Here is a 13,235-nt window from a genome sequence, read left to right as displayed (position 1 = left end):
GGTCTAGCAAAGGCATTAGACTTTTTATTTGTTTGTTAATCAAACAATAAATTATATTTTGGGGGAGTGAAAAAAACATTAGTAAGTTCCTCTCAGTACATTTTGTCCTTTTTCACTACTGGATATTATTACTACTAGTCAAGAACACTGGACACATCTTTGCTCATCAACTTAAAAAATACTGTATAATAACATGAGACATAAACAGGAGAAATATGAATAAAAACACATACAATTTTTCCAAGAAAAATACCTTTTTATTTCATTATAAATCCACATAATTGTATCTATGAAAGCATAAAATCCCTATTCCGCATGTCGTTGTGTTTTTTCTCCTCATTTGTGGTCATTTGTTTCGTTATATTCAAAGTAAATCATGGGTATCAAACCATCGAAGACTGTAAGGTGTATGTCACATACAAACACAGACACTGTCAAACGGCAAAGGGGGAGCGAGGGGGGGGGGAGTGGGGGGTGGGGGACGGGACAGCGCAAGTTCTGCTGGCCATCTTTTAAAACCGCTTAATACATTTAACGATCTGCCAGCTTTTAGTAGTAGGAACACTTATGGTCAAGTTCACCAGTGTTTCGTACGGGTACAGTTGCTTTCCAGTGTCAAACAGAACATCAGAATTCACCGTTTTCACCATCAAATGTAGAGCCGGAAGTGTGTGCTTTAAGGTTTGGCGTTGAATAAATCCCAGCTGGTGTTCCTCAAGGCTCCATCCTCGGGACACCAACTTTTTTTTTTTTTTTTCTTTTTTTTTCTTTTTTTAATGCTCCGACATATAGAGAACCAATCCACCATTGACGCAAACACATTGATTATTTCAACATTACCTAAGTCATCCGCAGCCAAAAGAGTTAGATTGGTAATACTGGAGAATATACTATTCAGTTGTTCATGAAGATGAGAGAGAGAGAGAGAAAGAGAGAGACAGAAAGAGAGAGAGAGAAAGAGAGGGAAGGAGGGGGAAGAGAGATGAGATGAAAACAGACGATTAAAGTGCCAGAAAAAGTTCACTGTAGTTTTAACAGTTTGTTATTATTGATGCTTTGAGACAAGACGTTGACAATGTGCTCGTATTCTCAATCCAAGGCCCAACATGTATTTATCTCTTTGACTGCTAAGAGTTAATAGAGAAGGTGTGCTTTCCGGAAGTCTGCATATTCTCCCGATATCGTAATAATGCTGTCGTAATACTGTAGTAATCCTTTGGCATATGACTGTATGCTGGGGAAAGAGAAGAGCGGTGCCACCGAACATCCAGGAAACATGTCACAGTAATCCATATTCCATATTCCCAGAGCGGCATTTAGTGTCTGTCCAGATTCCAAATGCAGATACTAAATCCACCCTTTAGAGCCCCCGTCTGATTACTGGATACTTCCTTCAGAAAAGAAGAAACCATGTTCTCACTCTGATTCCACTGATCCAGTGTTTCAAGCCCCAGTTAAGCACCATATAAGAGCGGGGGTTTAACACCCAGAGCCTGACCTGTATCCAAACATGTCCGATCTCAGCACTGCAGAGACCTTTGCATATCGACAGGTGAGATATTGCTTCTCTGCTCCGTATCCTCTCCTCTGGCATGCCTGCAGGATGTTCACATCACATCCTGTCTGGTTCAGGTATGAGGTGGTGTCAGAGGGGAGGCGTGGGGTGCATCTCTGGGTCGAGTACTTTTTAATTTGGGGGCTCATCAGAAGGATGTGACCATGCAATCTACCGGGGCACCTGAAGGAAACAAGAGAGGAAGAGAAGTACAGATTGATTAAGTTATTGATTAATTACCGTAATTAAAAGTGCATTAAGTTTGATTTCAGTGTTGTTTGTGGATCCATGGAGACTCATTTTTTCTAATATTATAGGTTCAATGTGGCAGTGGGGGAAGAAGTAAAAGTAGCAATTCAAAAATACTCCGTTATGAGTAAAAGTCCTGCATTTGAAATCTTATTTAAAGGTAATCTTTGGAGTTTTCAACCACTAGTAGTGCTATGTAGCAATGCTTTTACAGGTGGGTCCCCTTTTTGTTTGTTCGTGTGCACGTACACGAGGACACAAATGCAAGCGTGCGAGAATGTGGATGATGTGATACGCGTTTCTGACAATGATTTTATTATATTCTTTTTTTAAAAAAATTAATTTTCAAGAACATAATACATTACAAAGACTTACAATTAAGACAAGACATACCAAAAACCAAGACACAAAAGCAAAAAGAAATACAGAAAAAAAAAATCAGCAGTATTCATGTAACAGGGTCAACTGTGCAGCATATGTATTATAATTACACAAAATTTGTAAATTGTTAAATCCTGACGTGCTACTCCTCCAGGGTCAACAGGTGGAACATTTAAGGCGCAGTTCACTGTACCCCTACGTTCACTTTTGTGGGTGCCCCCCCCCCCTATTAATGATGTCCCCCTACCTTTACCTCTCCCCTTTTGTTGTCATACTTCATGGGAGAGGTAAGCGACATTGTGCACTCCTTTTTGAAGTTTGTTTATCGGTTTGGACTTATTGTACAGTATGGTAACACAATTCTGTTATTTCATTTGTGTAGGAGCCTGAGTTAGCGTCACAATTGACCGGAGGATATTTTAAATGGTGGCCTCCAACGAAACCCTCGTCTGAGCCTCTTCCTTACGACACAACGCAAGAGTATATGCATTATATTTTTATAAACTTTTGTATGCAACATTGCTTGAAGCAAATAACTAAAGATGTCAAATAAATGTAGTGGAGCAAAAAGTGCAATATTTGCCTCTAAAATGTAGTGGAGTAGAAGTACGTACTGTGAATAGAGTACAAATACTTCAAAATTGTACGTTAGCACAGTACGTCAGTAAATATACTGTGTAGATTTCTCTGCTGTTGTCTGGTGTTGCTTTTTTTGTATAAACAGAACTAATAATGGCCTTTTAACGAGAATTTGTTCTGTCATTTACTTTTTATTTTTTTGTTTTTTTCACTCACTTTTCAATCACTTCAAAGTAAATTTGTTTTTTTTTATCAACTGGCCTCTTGTGAAGCTCTTTCTTTTACAGTCTGCAGGTTCCTCAAGTCTTTGCTTGTTCTGTTGTTTTTGAACCTAAACTCTCAAGACATCCTGGTTTTTTTTTTTGGCAAAAGAAAAATAGTGCACATATCCTCTCCCACCTTGTCCAATACCACAAAACCCCGCAGCGTATCTGCAGGGGACTATAAAGCTGTTTTTCAGTACTGATGACTCAGTGACTGCTTGTGCCAGCTGACAAGATTTCAGGCTTATAAACCTATTTTACCAACACATCCTCATAATTAAACGACCAAAATCGATTGTACCATGCACTCCAGAACGACATGTAGTCCGGAGCGTTTCCAGGAGTGTTTTCTAATATGCCGCCTCTATTATAGACTTATAAACAAAGTTCGGGAACCAAAGACCACGCCTTGTATGCATCCCATTTCCGCACCACAGAGTATTAAGACACACCACAACTGCTCCTTCCACCCCGACCCCTTCGCTAACTTTTCTCTCTTCTCCGCTTGAACACAGGAACAGGGAGCTTCGTACGGATGTCAGACCATCGAGACAGCACCCCCACCCTGAGTCACGACCTCCCCCTTGTTCCCACTTACCTCCCTGACGTCGACTCCTCTCCTCCTTACATCTTTCACTCTCCTATCGACTCCCTCCTTCCTCTCCTTCCTGCCTGCTCTTCTTTCTCCCCATCCCTCATCCCACGACCTCGACCCTCTCCCTTCCCCCATCCATCCTTCCCTCTCCCATCATCCCTCTAACTATCCTTCCTCCTTTTCACCCTGCTCTTCCGCCACCCTCCCAATAAACCTTTGAATCCATATTCTAGAAGGAGTGGTCTTGGTTAGTGAGTAGAGTTTTATGATGTGACAATTCTGTGGTTCAGGTCCGGTTAGGGTTAGTGAAAGATCATAGTTTGGGTTAAAATGATCACTTGAAACATGGCGTGGGTTAAAGTTACTAGCAGTAAACACCACGACTCTTGGTTGGACACATGACACCCGCAGTTGGAAATGGGAAGTGAACAGTGGTCTCCTGCAGGTAAGACAACTTTTGGCCACCTTTAAATATGGAAATTTGTCACCTCATATAGGCAGCATCTGAACTGCATCACTCAAACGTAGCTCTAGGTCATTTTTGGCTATTTTACATTTATATTATATTATATTTACAACCTTAACTGTTGTTTTTCTTGGGAGGACGAGCTGCATTTTCCTGCTCGTTCACCCACATACTCTTTTGAAGTTATACTTGAAGAACAGGCTGTGGGCATCACAGTGCTTTTAATTGTCTGGTAAATAAAGCAGACGCCAAAGCGAAAAATATGATGATGATTCATGATTAATGGCTTATTTGGATGACTAATAAAGCAGCTAAAACAATGGCAGTGCTGGTTACAGAAAGCAAACTGCAAAAAAGAGAATTGAAGCTTTTGGTCTACAGTCTGGCTGAGGTTTGTTTCAGGTTTTGTTCAGTTGTTTCTAACAGCAGCAGGTTTTGATCTTGTTCAGCAGTTTGTTTCACTTCTGTGCACCGCAGTTTAGAAATTAGCTTTCGCCTGTCAAGCTCGCTGGGATGAAGCCATCGAAAAATCAGCGACGCCGGAGCTCGCAAGACGACAGAAGAGAATGTAGAGAGGAGGAAGGGTGAGGGAAGAGAGTAAGAGTGGAGGAGAGAAGATGAGAAGGATAAATGAAAACGAGAGGGATGGAGATAAGAGTAAAAGAGCTGAAGTGAGAATATAGAGAAGAAAAGAGGAGGAAAAAGAAGTTGAAGAGGAGAAAAGAAGAAAAAAAAAAGGGAGGTAAGGGTAGAATTTAAGGAGATCAAAGAAGATGAAACCACAGGGGGGAGAGAAAAGGATGAGATGAGAAAATGAGATAAGATAAAGAAGTGAGGAGAGGAGAGGAAACGAGGAGATGAGATGAGGTCAGGAGAAGTAAGGTGAGGTAAAGGAAGAGGAGGAGAGAGGGAAGCGAGTAGAGACATGAAAGAGTGGAGGAAGGCGATGAAAAAAGGGGAGGAAAAAGAAGAGCGAGCAGAACCGAAAGGAGAGATAAAAAGAGAAGGAAAGTGAGTCAAGGATAAGTAAAGGAGGAGGGGAGAAGAAGTGAGAGGAGAGGAGGACTTTAGAGGACGGAGAGATGAAACGAGGAGTAAGAAGAAAGGAGAGGAAAGAAAAGAAAAAAAGAGATGATGCACTGAGAGAGAAGAAGTAAACAGAGAGGAAAAAGTGAGTCAAGGATAAGTAAAGGAGGAGGGGAGATGAAAAGGGGAAGAGGAAAGAAGAGGAGAGAGGAGAAAGAAGAAGATGAAGACGGAGGAGTCATGAGAAAGTGATGGAGAAAGACAGAAGAAGAAAGGAAGAAGGAGAAATGCTTACATAATGGAAGAGAGAGCTTACATAATGGAGTGACACCAATCTGCATACTGTGGGGGATCAGGCCATTATATAATGGCCCAATAAAGAGGAATAATGTTGTTTACAAAGGCAAGGCGATATTTACAGAGCACTTAGAGGCAGACAGACTCAGGCCCGGTAATGGCTGCTCTCTCTTCCTCTCTCTCTCTCTCTCTCTCTTTTTTTCCCATCTTCTCAATCACTCTCTCTCATCCTCTCATCTTCTCTCTCTCTCTGTTTTCCCTTCTAATGTATGCTTGGCATGTTTCCACCTCTCTCTCTCTCTCTTTTACCCTCAAGATGTTCTGCTCGAGCCTCTCTGGCGGAACAATGAGTGGTTACCCTCTCACCTGTGTGTGTGTGTGTGTGTGTGTGTGTGTGTGTGTGTGTGTGTGTTTGATCTCTCACCTCTCTCCCGCCTCTTTTCCCTCCAGCACTGTGAAGCTGAATGTAAGTAAATCTAAAAAACACACAGAACGGACAAAAAAAACCAAAACAAAACAAAAAGACAGATAGATAAGAACAACAGCACTGATATGCTATTTCCTGAGTTTTTATACAAGTATATCAATATAGCAAAGTATTATGAACTTGATTGAACTGTGTGTTTCCAATTATGTAACCCTATCTTATAGAAATTATGTTTGTTTATCACTAATTTATCTATTAATTGCATTTTCTGTCAACGTAATGAGGAATTATTAAATAACATGTCTGGCTAGTCGCAAAAATGATGCCACTGATCATATGAGTACAATGTTCAACCTTCTCCAACGTGCTTTTGTCACCTAAACCTCAAACACACACATAATCCAGGCTGTGATTACAGTTTTGTTAATGCAACACAATTGGGGGAGAACAATTTACTAATATATAAATGTAATTTCTAAGGAGACAGGGTTGAATAATGGTTTTATAAAAAAAAAAAAAAAAAAAAAAAAAAACATTTCCAGGAACTTTGAAACCAGAGGAGCTAAATTCAGGAACTAAAAGTTTGTGTTTCTATTACATCTGGGCAAATTAGACTGATGATGGATCAAAAAAAAACAGCAGCGGCAGCATTTGAAGCACAATTTTTCACACATGAGGCACAGATTTGTTTTACTCTGATGTTTGAGTGGCTGTATTGCATTCGTAGACAACACTGCATTTGCATCTTTACTAAAAAGAGCACTGTCTTCGCTAGCTTTTCTTTGATGCTAAAATGCTAGCATATTTTTTAGGAGAATATTAAGTGTAACTCAAAACATACATTGCAAATGAGGAGTACTTTTTTTTTCCATATATACCACCCCAACAAATAAAGGTGAAAGGCTCATTGTGAAGGTTTATGAGCAAAAACGGAAGAAATTGAAGGTGTTATAGATGAGTTTATCAATATTTATATCAACTCCCTTCTCTTCTATCAGCTGGATTTTGGTGTCTGGACAGTCAGAGGATACTGTTTGGGGAGATTTGAGTAAGTTTTCTTGGTGTAAAAAAATACAATAGATAGATAGAAGGATAGATAACTGTTATGTCTTTTATCAGTAAATCAGTAAATCTGGGCTTCAGCTTTTCTATTTGCAGACCTCTCCTCCGTCTTCATGCCCAATCCCCCCCCCCCCCCCCCCCCTCCCCCGAATCCTCCTCTCCATCCCTCCTCCACGTCCCCCCTGACGTCCCTGAGTTTTCATTTTCTCTCTCTATCTCTCTTTATCCCTCCATCTTTTTTTCTTGTCAATAACTGTGTCTCGAGGCTCAGTGACTCATCTGTACTTCTCAAACTGTTTGGTTGGCTGTTTCATTCTCTGGTGTTGCTGTCTCACTAACTAAATATAAGTCCATAATCCCCCCTTCTGTCTCTCTCTCTTTGTCTTTCCTTGGATGTCTCTCTCTCTCTCACCGACTACAAATCCATAGTCTGTCTGTCCCTCTTTATCTGTCTTTCTTGCTTCCTTTCCACATTATGCCCAGGTCTTTTTCAGATGGAGATTAAAATGACTTTGACTTTGTTTTATTTTAGTCAAAGGGTTTATGAAGCCACTGGCAATGTTATGCTGCAAATTATATTCAAAGGCCTCCCTGTAAAAATAGATATCAGGGAAACAGCAGAGCCAGAGATGAGATTTCACTGCTTTCTGTTAATGTGCCATCACAAGACCTAATGTTTTTGGATTTTCTGGTATTTAGAGAGTTCATATCTGCTTTTTACTTTGAAAGTAAAAAACTAAGGTGAACATAAAAATGATTACCTAATGGTACTGTTGCAACTTTATGGTTAAACTCCGATCTATCGTGGTAGTTGTAATGGATGATTATAACAGAAATCACCTGAGATAAATAAAATGGTTAAAGTGGGGACATGTTTAAAGGACAGGTTCACAGTTTTTCAAGTGAGTCTGAAAACAACAGTCAGGTACCCATATGAACACCGAAACAGGTTCTTCTTACTGTTCATACTGGCTATTAAAAGATCCCTTCATAATCTTCCACAGTTACAGACCTTTTAGCATTTGTGTCTCCACAGACAGGGTTTTCCTGCTCAGCCGCAGGGGAAGGATCGTAACAAAAAAGAGGGACTTTGGCACTAAAAAAAACCCTGTAAATAAACTTTTAAATATATTGTTGAACAGAAGGAGGACTGTGGGTTTTGGCCCCCATCACCTATATTGAAGGTACATTATGAAGGGATCTTCTAATGGCAAAGAAAACAGAGGCAAGAAAACAGCAAACAAACAAAAAAAAACAATGTCAGTGTTCATTTGGGTACCTGATTAAAGTTTGTAGTGGAAAACTGTCCTTCCATGAACAGGCCAGTAATTGTGCAAAGAAAACATTTACATCTATAAGAAATAGTTCCCAAGGGAATTCAGAAGGGGAGAATCAGCAATGTCATATTTTAATCTTCTGTGTGTGATGAGCGAAGGCCGCTGGGGAGAAATGTGGAAGAAGCCAAGTAAAACTGATAGATTTTAGAGAAGTGTGAGACACCTTTGTTTTCTGTAGCTGAGTCATGTCTGGATTATTACCAAAGTGTTAAGATCAAGCAAGGTGGGGTTTAGCAAATAAGCTCCACATTAGGAGGGGTTATGAGAGGTATATAATTTAATGTTTTATGATTTTTCATTAGGTTCTTTATCCCGGGATCAAGGCCTCTGTTTGCTTTGTATTGCTCTGTATGCAGAGTAAACCTATTCACATTGAAGTCTACTAATACTAAGTTGTGGGTGACCTGAAGATTTATTGGCCCATCTGAAGATTTCCCACAACAAGTTCTAGGACAGACTTGAAAAATTGTGAACTCATCCTTTAAATTGTGGTTGGCCTGTAAAGCTGAGTCTATATAGCTTATATCAACAACTACATATAATATATTGGATAGTAATATATTATTAAAACACTACATCAGATACTTAACAAAACCTTATAATTTAAAAAGACCCTAAAGGAAACCAATTCCAACCACTGGTTCTATATCGGTTATGATCATCACACTCCAACATAGACTTATCCTAAATAATTGCTGATAATTAATTGCTGAGAACATAATGTCACTAAAATATCAGACGGGTCAAGAAGTATCAGATGATCAGACAGATTGGAAACAAACCAACAGGTTAGACAAACTTATTTGGAAGTGAAAACGAAAGCGAACAGTAAAATTATTCCTGAACTGTGTGTCGTAAACATCCATCATAGTTTCCAGACCGACTCCACGCTTCAACTTCGACCTACTTTACTTACTGTAGTTGTGCTCACACAGTTTTCCAGCACAATGAGAGATAACTGACAGCATCACACCTCACTGCTGACATTATAGTTTTAGCTAAACTAAAACTAACCAACCAGTAATAGTTACCAAACCTCAAACATGCTGTAGCTGCCAAAATCTTAGTATTGAACATTTAAATACATTGTAATTATAAGTAGTCTGGGATTTTGCAGAATATAATATTACTGTCGTGTTCGGGGGTTAGGGTTGGGTGACCACTTCATGTAGTTTTGTTACTGGAAACAGGAAATGTGTCACACTTCACTTTGTGATCACGTACACCTGCTGGTGACCTAAATGTTTGAGGTGTCCACATACATGTACTTCTAATATATATATATACAAACATAGCACAGCACATATAAACCTTTTTGAAATGACATGCTGACACTGGCATGCTGGTTTTATTCAGCAGTCGTTGTTTTATCTCCCTCCATCGTCCAGTAGCAGACTGTGGTTGGGTGTGAATGCATGAATGTGAATGACGGTGTCCTTCTACTCTCCCTGGATACATGAGGGGTATAAATAAAATCCACATAAATCCATGCCACTGTCAGGTGTGACCACCAGGTGTCACTGTGACTCTGTGCAGGGCCGCTGCCTGCCTCGGAGGAAGCTGTATGGTAATAGCAAACAGTTTAGTCACTGTGCCATCCTTGCTGCTCGGTGCCAGGCTCGGATAATAAAAGGCACACTGAATGAGGCCCTGATGCCTCGTGGCTTTACAGAGAGCTCACAGTGATGCTATCTGCCTGTGTCTGCCTATGTCACTCTTCCCTCTCTCTCTCTCGCTCTCCCTCTGTGGTAATCGCTGAGCATTGATAGTGGGATTGTATTGGAGGGAGCCAGTTTGTGTTGAATTTATGTGTGTATTTCTATGCAGTGTTTGCACTTGTGTAGGTGTGTTGTCCGGTGAAAACTTTTATATCTCCTTTATAACTTTGTTGGAGACTGAAAAAAGAAAAAAAAATTGCTTATTTCAGCATGATTATGCATTTTTTTGACATTATATCTATATAAAAATGCCTCTGCTTAGACTGGACTCTGTTAATGATGCTGCACTAACACTCATTACTGACTCCACTGCCTGCACCCATCATTGTGTTCTGTGGTTAGCTGACTCTGGTACACGCTAATCTGCTATTCTTGGCATCTTATCTCCATATTTATGAAGTTTTATTACACTAAATAACAGTGGGAACAACTGTTTACACTCCGAGGACCTGATGTTTGCTGCTCCCTCTGACATAAAGCTCAAGGAATTTATCTCTTTGCATGTGTAGGTGATTCAGCTTTCGTTTTTATTTAGTTGCAACCCTACTGCAAGACAAGAACAATGATATTGAGCGATTCTGCAAAACCCTGGATTATGAACAATGCCAACTCTACAATATCTGCAAATGGCAGCTACAGTAGATAATATGGTTAACGTCTGTGAAGATTCTTAGTCACCCAGGTCATAGTTTATCCAGAATGATGGCTGAGTCAAGAGCAACTGGATTGGACTGTTTCTGATGTTCATTTCAGTGCTGAAGAAGCCTTCTGGATGATGTGGAACAGTTGTCCAGTTGCTCTTGACTCAACCTTTGTGGATATGGAAAAGTTAAGGTTAGGGGAAGCTCATGGTCATGGTTAATAAAAAAGCCTAAGGTCTATTGCAGGCTTGCGTCTGTGCATGAACTTTGATCTCCCACATTAAAGTCAATAATGCAACACACTCGTCCACCAACCCCGACCTTCACACCTGCACCTCTCCACCTCTCTACATGAACACCACACTACTTCCTGTGTTGATAGTGAACTTGGTACTGGATGTAAATCATGAGGTGTGAACATAAATCCTGGGTTTGGATTCAGCTGTTACAACACTTTGGTTAATGTTAGAAAAATATAGTAGTTTGGCTCAAAATTGAAAATGTCAACCCGTCCTCTAAACTTATACAGATGAAAATTTTGTATCGAATATATATATAACTCCACAGAAGCTGAATAAAATTAATCCTAATATGACAGATCTATGTTGGCATGGATGTGGAGAGAGAGGATCTCTAATACATATGTTATGGCATTGTCCAGAAATAAGATCAATTTTTTGGTAGGAGTACATAAAATGTTATGTTCAATATTAAATGTAGATGTATCACTATGCCCAAAAGTGTGTTTACTGGGAGTTAAAGTGGATGGATTGAAATCTGTAGTAATACAATGTTTGATAACATTGACTTTTCTTTCTGTGAAAAGGATCTTATGAATTGGAAAGTAAGGAAATTAAATTGTTTTTGTTTGAATCACTGGCTAAAGGACTTCATAGAACTGATAACGATGGAAGGTGCAGCCTCAGCCCTGCAGGGGCTTTATAGAGACAATGGCTTAGATGGACCATGGACACTTATAAAAGACTATATAAATATGAGACTTTTAAGTTAAGTGTTTTGACTGTTTAAGAACAAAACCAGCACAATTAAATAGAAACCTGATCCTTGTAGGTAGAATTGAGAAGTCATGTTAAGAAAGATTGGTATGTAATGATTTCAAGTATATTATATTTCCTTTGCCTATTATCTGTAACCTCTGGTGTATATATCTGGTGTCTTTGTGTTGTGTATACGTGTTGTATTGGGTCTGTTTTTGTTTGTTTTGTTTTTGTCCTTCTTTTCTTCTATAAAAAAAAAGAAAATGTCAACCTGTCCTGTCTTGTGCAGCCAGTGTTAACCCTAACCCTAACCCTTAACCCTAACCCTTAATCCTTAACCCTAACTCTAACCCTAAACCCTAACTCTAACCCTAACCCTTAACCCTAACCATAACCCTTAACCCTAACCCTAACCCTAACTCTAACCCTAACCCTTAACCCTAACCCTAACCCTTAATCCTTAACCCTAACTCTAACCCTAAACCCTAACTCTAACCCTAACCATAACCCTTAACCCTAACCCTAACCCTTAACCCTAAACCTAACCCTAACCCTATCCCTAACCCTTAACCCTAACCCTTAACCCTAAACCTAACCCTAACCCTAAACCCTAACTCTATCCCTAACCCTTAACCCTTAACCCTAACCCTAACCCCTAACCCTAACCCTTAACCCTTAACCCTAACCCTAACCCCTAACCCTAACTCTAACCCTAAACCCTAACTCTAACCCTAACCCTTAACCCTAACCATAACCCTTAACTCTAACCCTAACCCTAACTCTATCCCTAACCCTTAACCCTAACCCCTAACCCTAACCCTTAACCCTTAACCCTAACCCCTAACCCTAACTCTAACCCTAAACCCTAACTCTAACCCTAACCCTTAACCCTAACCATAACCCTTAACTCTAACCCTAACCCTAACTCTATCCCTAACCCTTAACCCTTAACCCTAACCCTAACCCCTAACCCTAACCCTTAACCCTTAACCCTAACCCTAACCCCTAACCCTAACTCTAACCCTAAACCCTAACTCTAACCCTAACCCTTAACCCTAACCATAACCCTTAACTCTAACCCTAACCCTAACTCTATCCCTAACCCTTAACCCTAACCCTTAACCCTAAACCTAACCCTAACCCTAAACCCTAACTCTATCCCTAACCCTTAACCCTTAACCCTAACCCTAACCCCTAACCCTAACCCTTAACCCTTAACCCTAACCCTAACCCCTAACCCTAACCCTTAACCCTTAACCCCTAACCCTAACCCTTAACCCTAACCCTAACTCTTAACCCTAACCCTAATATTTAAAGTCCCCCTCCTCTCAAAACACGTGTTTTGCTCATTGGTATTTCACTTAGATGTCTGAGCTTCTGTGTGCAGAATGATGTATTTACAACAATATGCAATGTTCATGGTACAGTGTGCAACTCCAGGGCACATACACTCAGAATGGCCTTTTCAGTGAAGTAGGAGACATCTTGTGTCCAGTTAAACTTCTGAAATTAAAAATATTTACATATTCATTGATTCTGGATTTTTCAAAGTGGGAGTCGGAGTAGATGCAATTTTAAGTATTTTAGTGAGGTAATTAGCAATGTTTGGGGGGGAAAAACCAAATTATTATCCCAAGCAGA

At 39.9% G+C, this 13,235-nt stretch overlaps 1 protein-coding gene across 2 annotated transcripts in view; it reads right to left on the bottom strand.

The window, feature by feature from the left end:
• Positions 1–261: 261 nt before the first annotated feature.
• si:cabz01090165.1 (uncharacterized protein LOC100333421 homolog) overlaps positions 262–13,235 on the bottom strand; it is a 76,760-nt gene continuing 63,786 nt past the window's right edge. Inside the window, exons 11-12 of one of the 2 annotated variants that reach the window (XM_067595506.1) lie at positions 5,836–5,887; positions 262–1,738 (exon numbers count right to left, since the gene is read on the bottom strand). The gene's annotated coding sequence lies outside the window, so the exon portion shown is untranslated. The remainder of the gene's footprint in view (positions 1,739–5,835; positions 5,888–13,235) is intronic. The other variant, XM_067595507.1, reaches the window with a different exon arrangement.

This window comes from Thunnus thynnus, chromosome 7 (genome assembly GCF_963924715.1).
Source record: "Thunnus thynnus chromosome 7, fThuThy2.1, whole genome shotgun sequence".
In the NCBI taxonomy this organism is placed as follows: Eukaryota; Metazoa; Chordata; class Actinopteri; order Scombriformes; family Scombridae; genus Thunnus; species Thunnus thynnus.
The sequence above is the reverse complement of the archived record's forward strand: the minus strand, read 5'-3'. Positions and strand labels throughout refer to the sequence as shown.